This window comes from Melozone crissalis, unplaced genomic scaffold (genome assembly GCF_028551555.1).
Source record: "Melozone crissalis strain CALT ecotype California unplaced genomic scaffold, PUWL_Pcris_2 ptg000052l_1, whole genome shotgun sequence".
NCBI classification, from domain to species: Eukaryota; Metazoa; Chordata; class Aves; order Passeriformes; family Passerellidae; genus Melozone; species Melozone crissalis.
This window is the reverse complement of record NW_026535830.1, coordinates 1,604,049-1,616,336: the sequence shown is the minus strand read 5'-3', so window position 1 is coordinate 1,616,336 and position 12,288 is coordinate 1,604,049. Positions and strand designations below refer to the sequence as shown.

The 12,288-nt window shown below is 49.6% G+C and overlaps 1 protein-coding gene and 1 pseudogene across 2 annotated transcripts in view; both read left to right on the top strand.

Moving 5' to 3' along the window:
- Positions 1–12,288, top strand: part of LOC128943645 (zinc finger protein 239-like) — a 313,995-nt gene that overhangs the window by 134,946 nt on the left and 166,761 nt on the right. The gene's annotated exons all lie outside the window — the stretch shown is intronic.
- Positions 2,890–4,356, top strand: LOC128943637 (cytochrome b-like; annotated as a pseudogene).

Here is a 12,288-nt window from a genome sequence, read left to right as displayed (position 1 = left end):
ATTTTTCAGAGGAAAAATGGCTCTTGCTCTTCTTATCTTCTTATCTCTACTTATGTGCAAAAAGAGTCAAATAGTAGATTGACAAGGAAACACCATATACAGCAAAAAGCGCAGGAGCAAGATGGTGAATCATTATAGCACTGCTCTGCAAGTTTGCAGGCTGTGCTGCAACACTAGAAAAAACAAGGCGTTTGAAAGTGTGCAAGTGCCCACTGAAAAATGACTCATACACGAGGTTCCTCCTACACTGGGCAAGGCCTAGGGCTGCTCTGGCGCTCAGGCCTTCCATGCACCAAGGCAACCTTCTGATGCCACTACGATGAGGTGGTAACCATGCCCCGACAAGACAAAGCAAACACTCTGTGTTGGTCTGTGAATTTATGCCAAGCAATAACCAATCTTCCCTACAGCAAACAGAAAAGAGCCTGGGAAGGTCTCCTCTGTCACAAAGCAGCACAAATTCTCCTTGTGGGCCGAAGCCTGTTGTTCACGGGATCCAAGAGGAACTCCAAGAATGACCTCAGCTGTGGCCGTGGCGCTGCCCAGCACAGGGCCACACTCACTGCCCTGCTCCTGCTGCCCCACTGCTGCTGACACAGGCCACCATGCCCTTGGCCTTCTTGGCCACACGCTGCCTCATATGTAGCTGCTCAAGGCCACCACCCCTGGCTCCTTTTGGCCCACGCAGCTCTCCAGGCACAAAGTTTCCTGTTTGACTTCAAATACAGCATCCACCTTTTCAAGATGGCCTTCTTGTTCCACAACTGCATCTTCTAAGGAGATGGCACTAAACTGACAGGAATAGAATTGTCAGTCTCTCTGACTAAATTGAACTGGGCTAATTCTTCTCTTTGGGATGTTTCTCTTAGTTCAGTGTTCTCCTCTGGCTGCTGTCAGCAAGTGATGTTTTCTCTGCAAAACTGAGTTTGTATTTCTTCAGGACTCTGAGAGGGAAAGTAGGAAATATCCACTTATGCCTTTGTTACCTTTGTTGAAGGCATCAAAATGGATTTTCTTTTGGTCTCCCTAGCTGGTCCTCTACTGCTACTGGCCAAGGTGACATCCAGCTCTAGAATTCTAAAACACCCGGAACATGAAATGTCCCTTTCTCACTCAGCTCAGGATCAGCACCGCTGAATACATGCTTGAGGTGACCTGTAGTGGGCACAGGAAATGAGTCAGATGCTGTGAGAAAACTGCCTGGGCTGCTGAATCCCACAGAACAAGTAAACCCAAACAGAGCTGATTTCCTGTTTGCCAACTTCCCTCCAGGAGACACGTTTCATTCACACAGCTAGCAAGTGATCAGGACAATGTTCTTGGTTGTGCCTACAATTTGGCCTGTTTTGCCAGTAAATGACTAAAAACATAACCAAGAAAATGCAGGTTCTTCTTTAACACTCAATCCTGCTGTTCTACCAAAGACATAAAACAGCTTCTGAAATCATCTCCTTCAGGTACTTTTTTAAAATAATCAGTTGCATGCACCAATTCTTCTAAACTTGCTGGAAACTGTTGCCCAGAAAAGCTTCCTCAAAATCCCTCTGAGCTCTGGCATTTCTGTTGTGAAACAGCACAGCAGCATCTCCATGGTTCTTGAGCAGACACTCACTGCTTTGGAGTTCGCATTTCATCGCAATGGGAAGATCACTATTTTAGCACTCAGTCAAGGGTCAAGGTAGACAGTCAGATTATTTCAGGAGAAACTGTAGAAGGAAAGAGTCTTCCCCTGAATTCTGGGAACAACTACCTACTATTCTTCCTAATCACCATACTCATCCTAATCATCCCCAACAACCTATTCGTCCTGTTCATTTTCTGAGAAGGAGTTGGAATCATAACCTTCCTGCTAATCAGCTGATGACACGGCCGAGCAGAGGCCGACACCACCGCCCTCCAAGCCGTACTTTACAACCGAATCGTAGACATCGGACTTATCCTTTACATAGCACGACTAGGCTCCACCAGAAACACCTGAGAAATCCAACAACTTCCTCCCCCATCCCAATCTCCTACACTACCCCTACTAGGTCTCATCCTAGCTGCAACCGGAAAATCCGCTCAATTTGGCCTCCAGCCGTGACTCCCAGCTGCAGTAGAAGGGCCAACGCCCGTATCCGCCCTATTCCACTCCAGCAAAATAGTAGTTGCCGGAATTTTCCTACTTATCTGAACCCACCCTCTATTCCATAATACCATACCGCCCTAACCCTGTGCCTCGGCCTAGGAGCTTTATCCACACTATTTGCAGCCACGTGCGCCCTCACCCAAAATGACATTAAAAAAATCATTGCCTTCTCCACTTCAAGCCAACTAGGACTAATAATAGTCACAATTGAACTAAACCTACCCGAACTAGCCTTCCTCCACATCTCAACTCACACATTCTTCAAAGCCATGCTCTTCCTATGCTCAGGCTCCATCGTTCACAACTTAAATGGAGAACAGGACATCTGAAAAATAGGAGGACTCCAAAAAATACTCCCCACAACCACTGCATGCCTTACCATCGGCAAACTCGCCCTAATAGGAACACCATTCCTAGCAGGATTCTACTCAAAAGACCAAATCATTGAAAGCCTAAACACATCCTACTCAAACACTTGAGCCCTACTCCTAACCCTTCTAGCCACATCATTCACCGTGGTACACACAATCCGCATAACCGTACTAGTATAGACCTGCTTCGTTTGAATTCTGCCCTTGACTTTAGAACGTGAAAACAACCCCGCAGTAACTTCCCCTATCACTCGCCTTGTGCTGGGAAGCATCCTGGCAGGATTCCTCATCACCTCATTCATCATCCCCACAAAAACCCCTCCAATAACCATGCCACCCTCTATTAAAATAATCTCCCTAATCGTAACAGCCCTAGGCATCGCTTTAGTTCTAGAAATTTCAAAAATAGACCAAACACTCATCCTCACAAAACAAGCCCCCTTCTCAAACTTCTCAACATCCCTAGGATACTTTAACCCCCTAACCCACCGCCTAAGTATAACCAACTTCCTCAAAGGAGGAGAAAACATCACATCCCACCTAATTGACCTCTCCTGATATAAAATACTAGGTCCAGAGGGGCTAGCCAGCCTACAACTAATAGCAACCAAAACTGCCACCACCCTCCACTCAGGCCTAATCAAAGCTTACTTAGGATCATTCGCCTTATCCATTCTCATCATCCTCATATCCACATACAGAAATAACCAATGGCCCTCAACCTTTGTAAAAACCACCAAATCCTCAAAATCATCAACAACGCCCTAATTGACCTCCCAGCACCATCAAACATCTCAACATGATGAAACTTTGGGTATCTAGTAGGCGTTTGCTTAATTACTCAAATCGTCACAGGTCTTCTGCTAGCTATGCACTACACAGCAGATACCAATCTAGCCTTCTCCTCTGTCGCTCACATATGCCTAGACGTACAATTCGGCTGACTCATCTGCAACCTCCACGCAAACGGAGCCTCCTTCTTCTTCATCTGCATCTACCTACATATCGGCCGAGGACTCTACTACGGCTCATACCTAAACAAAGAAGCCTGAAACATTGGAGTCATCCTCCTCCTCACCCTCATAGCAACTGCTTTCGTAGGATACGTCCTACCATGAGGCCAAATATCATTCTGAGGAGCTACAGTAATCACAAACCTATTCTCTGCCATCCCTTACATCAGGCAAACACTAGTCAAGGGAGCCTGAGGCAGGTTCTCTGTCGACAGCCCCGCACTGACCCCATTGTTTGCTCTCCACTTCCTCCTTGCCTTCGTCATCGTAGGCCTTACTCTCGTCCATCTCACCTTCCTCCACGAAACAGGCTCAAACAACCTGCTAGGCATTCCCTCAGACTGTGACAAGATCCCCTTGCACCCATACTACACCATCAAAGACATCCTAGGATTCGTACTAATGTTCTCCCTACTTGTCTCACTAGCCCTATTCTCCCTCAACCTCCTAGGTGACCCAGAAAACTTCACCCCAGCCAACCCGCTAGTCACCCCTCCTCACATCAAACCCGAGTGATCTTTCCTATTTGCTTACGCCATCCTCCGATCCATCCCAAACAAACTAGGAGGCGTAGTAGCTCTAGCCGCCTCAATCCTCATCCTGTTCCTCACCCCACTACTACATACATCAAAACTATGATCAATACCCTTTCGTCCCCTATCACAAACCCTATTCTGAACCCTAGTCGGCAACATCCTCATCCTAACCTGAGTAGGCAGCCAGCCAGCAGAACACCCCTTCATCATCATCGGCCAACTAGCCTCATTCACGTACTTCACAATCATTCTAGTTCTGTTCCCCCTTGCGGCTGCCCTAGAAAACAAGCTACTTAAACTTTAATTAACTCTAATAGTTTATAAAAACATTGGTCTTGTAAGCCAAAGATTGAAGACTAAACCCCTTCTTACAGTTACCCCACCACCCACCTCAGGAAGAATGGACTCAAACCCTTTGCTCCAATTCCCAAACCTGGCATTTTTAACTAAACTACTTCCTGACCCTACTGCTAAAGAGCTCAAATCGCCCCCTGAGACAACCCCCGCACAAGCTCCAACACCACAAACAGAGTCAACAACAACCCTCACCCCCCCAATCAAAAGCAATCCCAACCCCTCTGAATACAACACAGCCACCCCACTGAAATCCAAGCGGACCGACAACAAACCCCCACTATTCACCATCCCCTCGTCCGTCAACAACCCCAACACACCCCCTATAACAAGCCCCACCATCACAACCAACCCCATCCCAAAACCATAACCAACAACACCCCAGCTACCCCAAGCCTCCGGATAAGGATCCGCTGCCAGCGACACTGAATACACAAACACTGCCAACATTCCCCCTAAATAAACCATAACAAGTACTAAAGAAACAAAAGGGACCCCCAAACTCACTAGTCAGCTGCACCCCGCAACCGCTGCTACAACCAGCCCAACACTCCATAGTAAGGAGACAGGTTAGATGCAACCGCCAACCCCCCTAGAACAAAACACAGCCCTAAAAACAAACCAGATTCTATCATAAATTCCCACTTTGCCTCTCTCTGAGATTTACGGCCTGAAAAGCCATCGTTACATAATTTAACTATAAGAACACCTAAATACGTCCTTCATTCCCTCCCCCATCCCCTTATACACCCCCCCCCCCCCCCAGCACGTTTTCTTCTTGCTTTCAGGGTATGTATAATAATGCATCGCACTCTGCCCCATCAGACAGCTCATGAAATGTAGGATAATCCACATTACACCTCAAGCTCTTCCACCAAAAACCCAAACGGATGGTATTCGGCCAGCCTACCTACCAGGCACATTCTTGCTTCAGGTACCATACAACCCAAGTATTTCTCCGCAAGGCCAAGCCGCAAGCGTCACCCAAAGACCCAGGATCTTACCTAATGTACACAACACCCAACCTAGAGAACGAGGAATGTCCCAGTACACCTTTGAATTCCCCTAGTCTTCAGGATTTGCCCACCTCCTAGGTAATATTCTCAGCCAACAGCCTTCAAGCACTCCCAAGCCAGACATGGTTATCTTTTGATCGCGCTTCTCACGAGAACTGAGCTACTCAACGTCATATGTGCTTTATTTTTTTGCCCTCAATCACATACCTCTCCTATACTTGCTCTTTTGCACTATTGGTTGTAACTTCAGGATCATAACTTGCTTCATTCCTTCCTCCTTGCCCTTCACAGATACAAGTGGTCGGTTGAATACTCCTCCCTAACTTCATTACCTCGGCATACTGACCTCTTGCACTTGTTTTCTTTTAGCGTCTCTTCAATAAGCCCCTCAAGTGCAGAGCAGGTGTTATCTTCCTCTTGACATGTCCATCACATGACCGCCGAGCATATGAATCCGTTAACGCCCAGAATGTCATGATCTAAGGGATAAGGTCGTCGCAAACTTGGCACTGATGCACTTTGACCCCATTCATGGAGGGCGCGCTACCTACCTCTAGACAACAGATAGTGTAATGGTTGCCAGACATATAAATTATTTTATCATTCACTAGGAATTAACATTTAAATTCCATTTTATGCATCTATTTTTTTATCTAGACTTTTTTTTTTTCAAATAACTAAGCCACATATCCCTACATTGTCCAAACTACTTACCATCAATACACTTTCAATTAACTTTCCTCTATATTCCCTAGTGTCAAAAATAATAACCAGCCACCATCATCACTCCCCTAACCACCCCCAAACAAACATAATATTAATCCCAAAGCTAGCCCCTCTCCAAACACCAAACAAAACCACAAGCCATGATGACAAACCATCAACCAACTATCCACCAAATTGCACGTCCTTGTAGCTTATAGAAAGCATGACACTGAAGATGTCAAGATGGCTGCCACACGCACGCAAGGACAAAAGACTTAGTCCTAACCTTACTGTTAGTTTTTGCTAGGTGTATACATGCAAGTATCCGCGCTCCAGTGTAGATGCCCTGAACACCTCAATCAGGGAGATAGGAGCGGGCATCAGGCTCACCACAACCATAGCCCAAGATACCTTGCAATTGTCCCACCCCCACGGGTAATCAGCAGTAGTTAATATTATGCAATGAGTGTAAACTTGACTTAGCCATAGCAAATCCGGGGTTGGTAAATCCTGTGCCAGCCACCGCGGTCATACAGGAGACCCAAATTAACTTTATAACGGCATAAAGAGTGGTCACATGCCATCCAAGTAGCTAAGATTAAAAAGCAACTGAGTTGTCACAAGCCCAAGATGCCAAAAAGGCCTCCCCATCAAAGAAGATCTTAGAACAACGATTAATTGAACTCCACGAAAGCCCGGGCCCAAACTGGGATTAGATACCCCACTATGCCTGGCCCTAAATCTTGATGCTTACACCTACTAAAGCATCTGCCTGATGCTTTAAGCATCAACGCTTAAAACTCTAAGGACTTGGCTGTTGCCTTCTTATATAAGGCGAGGCGACCTGGTTCTGAGGATCAGCACGGCGGCCCAAACTCTCCAGGGCCGCTCGGGCCAATGACACACGCAGGCATCAATATGATGGACGGTCAAAAGGCCTTTATTATCTCATCTCTTGGGTTGTTATAGTCTAAGGGGTCTCTACGTCAAAAGGGGGTTTGTCCTTCTTACCTATGGTTAGTAAGGAATGGAAAAGTACTGGGTGAGGAATGGAAAGTTACTGGTATTCGGTTAAGGGAGGCTACATTCCTATGTTAATTTCTTATCTAAGGGGAACAGAGGGTCCTGCCTTTCCGTGACATCGCGAGATCTTCTGCAGCGCCTTTTCCCTATCTACCACATCTCCCCCCCCTTTTTCACAAATGAATGAGGTAGTCATATACATAGGTACTAAAATGAGGTATAATGTTGTAACTTGACAAGGGAAAGGGGTCTTGGGAGACCTGAGTAAGCTTTTGCCAGACAAGTTCGGAAAATCTTGTGACTGGCAGTGTTCCCTGGTTGAATTCACAGCAATTGTCGTCGGCCTAAGAACAGGATGTTGGTCCGTTCCTGGCGGCTCTGAACGAATGAGACCAGCTTGTTCAGCAGGCATGGTCCGAAGGTGACTGTTAGAAACAGCACCGCCAATGGACCTATCAGGGCAGAAATCAGAGTGGTTAGCCAAGGTGATTGATTGAACCAGGACTCGTACCAGCCCTGTTGGGCTTCCCTGTCTTTCTGTCTCTGAGCCAGTCGGTTCCGGAGTTCTGCCATGGAGTCTCTCACTACTCTCATGTGGTCTTCATAGAAACAACACTCCTCTTTCAAGGCGGCACACAGGCCCCCTTGCTGCATGAACAGGAGGTCCAGGCCTCGCCTGTTCTGCAAGACCGCTTCTGAGAGTGAGGCGACCGACTTCTCTAGAAAGGGGATGGATTTCTCGATCCTTTGCAGGTCCTCATCAATCGTTGCTTGCAGCTGTGACAGTCCTTGGTGCTGGGTCGCTAGGGCTGAGACACCCGTGGCCGTTCCGGCTGCTCCCAGGCCGAGCAGCATTGCGATAGTTACACCTGTCAATATTTCTCTTTTGTGGATCCGGCTGGGTCCCTCAAGAAGATGGTACATTTCTTCGTCTGAGTGGTACAGGACCCTAGGAACAATCAGAACTTGGACACAGAAGTCGTTAGAGTCATTGGATTTGGGAAGGAACACACAAGGACTCACTCCGGATCGCTGGCAAACACACATCCCAGATGCGGATGGGACTGCCCACTTACTGTTTTTCCTGTTAGGCTTGACAATTTTGGTGCAGACATTGCCTTTCCGCCTAGCTAGGGTTGCATTGCCAAAGCATCTGCCTCGGCCTGTGACTTGACTCAGGGTGATTTCTTTGCGAGGGGTATCCCATCTGCACTGGTGAGGGGCGTCGGCTGTGGAGTAAACTGAGTGTTTAAAGCGACTCCTTCATAAAAGGGGGGTTTGACATCGTAACAAAGCTAGCAGGATTCGGTTCGATTAGGGTTGGATTCGTTCAGGGATACAAAGGTAGCTTCTAACATACGAAGGATTGGGTCTGAGTCTGACTCAGTTAAGCGGCTCATCTGAAAGGTTTCCGCTTGACCGGTTGGGACATTGCTGACCCCTGTAGGTAAGGTTTTGGGGTAGGTTACGTTTCTCCCTTTCGGCATGCTTTTAATCACTTTGTTGGGTCTGACCGCTCGGGGTGCTGACGGTTGAAGCCTGATAATTTGCACGTTCACCCTCTCTTTTGACCCTTGAAGGACCACTGTCCACGTTCTGCTTATTGCCCAGCTAGGGTGATGTAGCTGCAAAACTGTCATGTTGTAGTCTGTACATTTCTGAAGTTTGGGGATTTTATGGCGATATCGATGGAAGTTTCCAGGTATGAAGATGGGTGTTTTGCAGCCAATGGGTGCCCAGGTGAACTGTAGGAATTTGTCGGGCTCTTGTGGATCCCACCCAGGCCCCGAAGGTCTGGCATCTGTGACAATGGTTTCACAACCCCAGTGCCCACAATGTCCCCACCCTGGGTGATTGCAGTAGCTTTTCCCAGGGTTTGAAGCTGGGCACCAGTAGGATAGGTACGAGTGTGTGACGTGTGGGGAATAGGGGTTTACCCTTGGCTGTCCTGGAAACAGGTCGGTGATGCGGAGCACGAAGGATGGGGTGTTCGGTGTGGTGATTTCTCTGAGCACTTTGCCACTACTAAGGTGTCGCATGACCCACCTGAAGGGCCGATGGGGGTAGTGGTCTGGGCTGGCTTGCCCCCTGGCAACAAGCCCCAACAGCAAAATCACACAGAAACACCCTTGGTGCTTGGGTCTCACCCGTGCGGGTCTCTCAGGCGCTGCCTGACGGCTTGGTGGTCTGTCACTTTCATCTGGAACCGGGATGTACGCGTCACGAGGGCGTCCCACGAGAGTGTCCTGTAAACAAAGACTCGCAATTCTTGTCAGTCTCATTCTGCTTGCTATGAAGGTCCGGTTTAATCGACTTATGTGGACACCACCTGATTTTGCCGTCCTTTTTGACAGCTGCGTACCCTCGCCCTGTGAGCATCAGCCTCCAACCCCGTTCCCACTCGCCTAGCTCGTTTCTGATTACCACCTGTGGGGCCTCTTCTAGCGTTCGAGTGGCCCAGTGTTTTTGGATGGGACTGTTTGTTTCATCCTCCCTAGGAAATTGATTCAGTGCCAGCAAAGCGGTTGCCAGCATACGTGCCTGATCTCCCGGGGGAATGGCATTGGCAAAGCCCTCTGCTTTTGCCAACACTTCTATCTTGGTTTTCAGGGTCTGATTTGCTCTCTCAACTATGGCCTGTCCGGTACTGTTATATGGGATGCCTTGCACTAACGTGATGCCCCATTTCGAGGCGAATTCCTGTACTAGTTTGGAGGTGAAATTGGAGCCATTGTCCGTTTTGATCTGCTTGGGGATACCAAGCCAAGCCATGGCTGTCAGCCAGTGCTGAATTGAGGTTTTGGAGTTGGTTTTGGGGTGCTGTGTGGCTATGATCGTTCCGCTATAAGTGTCCACTGTCACTGCAAGCCATGCTCGGCGCTTCAGCAGTTGACATAAGGTGAAGTCCGACTGCCAGATTTCTGAGGGCTTGAGACCTCTTGGGTTGACCCCGCAGGTCCATAGGGGTGACTTCTGGCAATGAGGGCAGGTGGCTACCACATGTTTTGCGTCCGCTGTCGAGATTTCGCATCTCTTCGCCAGTGCTTTGACTCCGATGTGGAGCGACTCGTGCAGTTGACGGGCTTTTTGCAAGGTCCAAACGCCTTTTGCTGCGGCGTCCGCTTTGTCGTTGCCGATCTGGAAGTAACCTTTGACTGGGTCATGGCTGTTGATGTGGATGACTGACACGGTGCTCTGTCGCGAGGAGAGTGCTTCTTCCAGCATTAGGGCTGCTGCTGATGTTGACACACCTGGTCCTGCCATGGCTAGGCAGAGCCTTGTCACGAATATAGAGTCCGTTATGATGTTGAGGTGTTTGTCTTGGAAGAGTCCGCACGCCAAAACCACTGCTGCTGCCTCTAGCTGTTGCACTGACAGTGTGGGGTCATTCGCTTTGACGCAGTGCCATTGCTCTCCTGCCTGCCACACTGCTGCTGCGGTTGAAGTCGTGGAGGAAGCGTCTGTGAAGACCGTTGGTCCCAGCTGCGGTCTGTCCTTGACCTTCGGTGGCATGTCCATGTCGACCATGGTCAGCAGCTGAGTCCAGGGTGGTCTGGAGGAGTAGGAGATTTCTCCTCCAAAGCCGGAGAGAGCAAGGGCCAGGTACTCTGATATTGTGGCTGACTCCGTGGTCGGCTGCTTGCGAAACGGAAGGTGGATGCTTGTCGGCTCGGTCCCTAGGTGTTTCAAGGCGAGTCTCCTGCCTTTCATGATGAGGCTGGCGATGCATTCGATTCCTGGGTAAAATGCACGAGTGGGTCTTCCGAGGACCACCCATTGGATTGGTCGGGCCTTTTCAGCAAGTCCTTGGGCCAGTGCTCCCACTCCCCCCTTCGGTGTAAAGTGGACGTACAGGTCCAGTGGCATGGCTGGGTTCCACCTGGCAAGTGTGCCAGTGGCCATCTGGTTTTCGATGAAGTCGAGGGAGCTCGTTGCTTGCAGTGTCAGTTCCTTGGGATCCCAGGGGTGCTTTCCTTTCAGGAGGTCGTACAGAGGGTCCATGACCTCGGGAGGAATCTGGACAATGTTGCGAAGCCACTGCAGCGATCCTACCAGGCGTTGCACGTCGTGGAGCGTCTTGATGTCTCGACGGACCTTCACCTTGGGGGGTGTCACGTAGGAGCTTGTGGTCCCCACTCCCAGGAAGGTCACGCAGGGTCCTCTTTTGATCTTCGCGCTCGCGATCTCGAAGCCGTTGGCCTGAAGGGTTTCCGTGATTGTGGACACCAGGTGATCTACTTGGCTTGTCGATGGTGCTGCGACCAGGATGTTGTCCATGTATTGGATGATGGTTGCGGTGGGATAGGAGTGTCGGACTGGCATCAGTGCTTTGTCCACGGTGATTTGGCATATGGTCGGGCTGTCGACGAGGCCTTGCGGAAGTACTCTCCATTGGAAGCGAAGGCTGGGCTGCTTGCCGTTCCGAAATGCCACGGAAAAGGCGAATTGTTCTCTGTCCTCAGGGTGCAGGGGTATTGAAAAGAAGCAGTCCTTGATATCCAGTACTGCGCATGGCTGCCCTGCGGGGATGGCTGAGTTCGCGGGGAGCAGTGTCTGGACTGGACCCATTGGTCGGATCGTCTTGTTCACTTCTCTCAGGTCGTGGATGAGACGATAGCCTTCTCCGGACCTTTTGGGGATCACAAATACAGGGGTGTTCCATAGGCTGGTGGAGGGCTCTATGTGACCCTTTTGCAGTTCGCAGTCGACCAGTTCCAGCAAGGCTGCCATTCGAGGCTCTGTCAGGGGCCACTGCTCAACCCATACAGGGTCTGATGATTTCCAAGTCAATTTGATTGGCAGCGGAGGGTGTACGGCAGTGGCCCTCATGATAAATTTGTGATCCGAAATCCGAGCATGGAAAGGACGTCCCTTCCTAACAGGGGTGGAGAATTTTGCAAAGTTGACTGCTCCCTGTGGGGGCATAGGGTATGAGGGTCCCCTGCCCCACTGGGGGTTGCTGTAGCTGGGCCGTCTCGCATTTGCAGCGGGAGGAGGCTGAGTGTGGCCCGCGTGCCCCCTCCCTCTCCCATTTCCCCGGGGCCAGGATCTACAGTCCCTAGCGAGGCATCTGCCCGCAGCTCCAACAGGTCCCTCTCGGGCGTGCTTGGAGTGAGGGTGCTGCCAGGGAAAGCTGTGCCG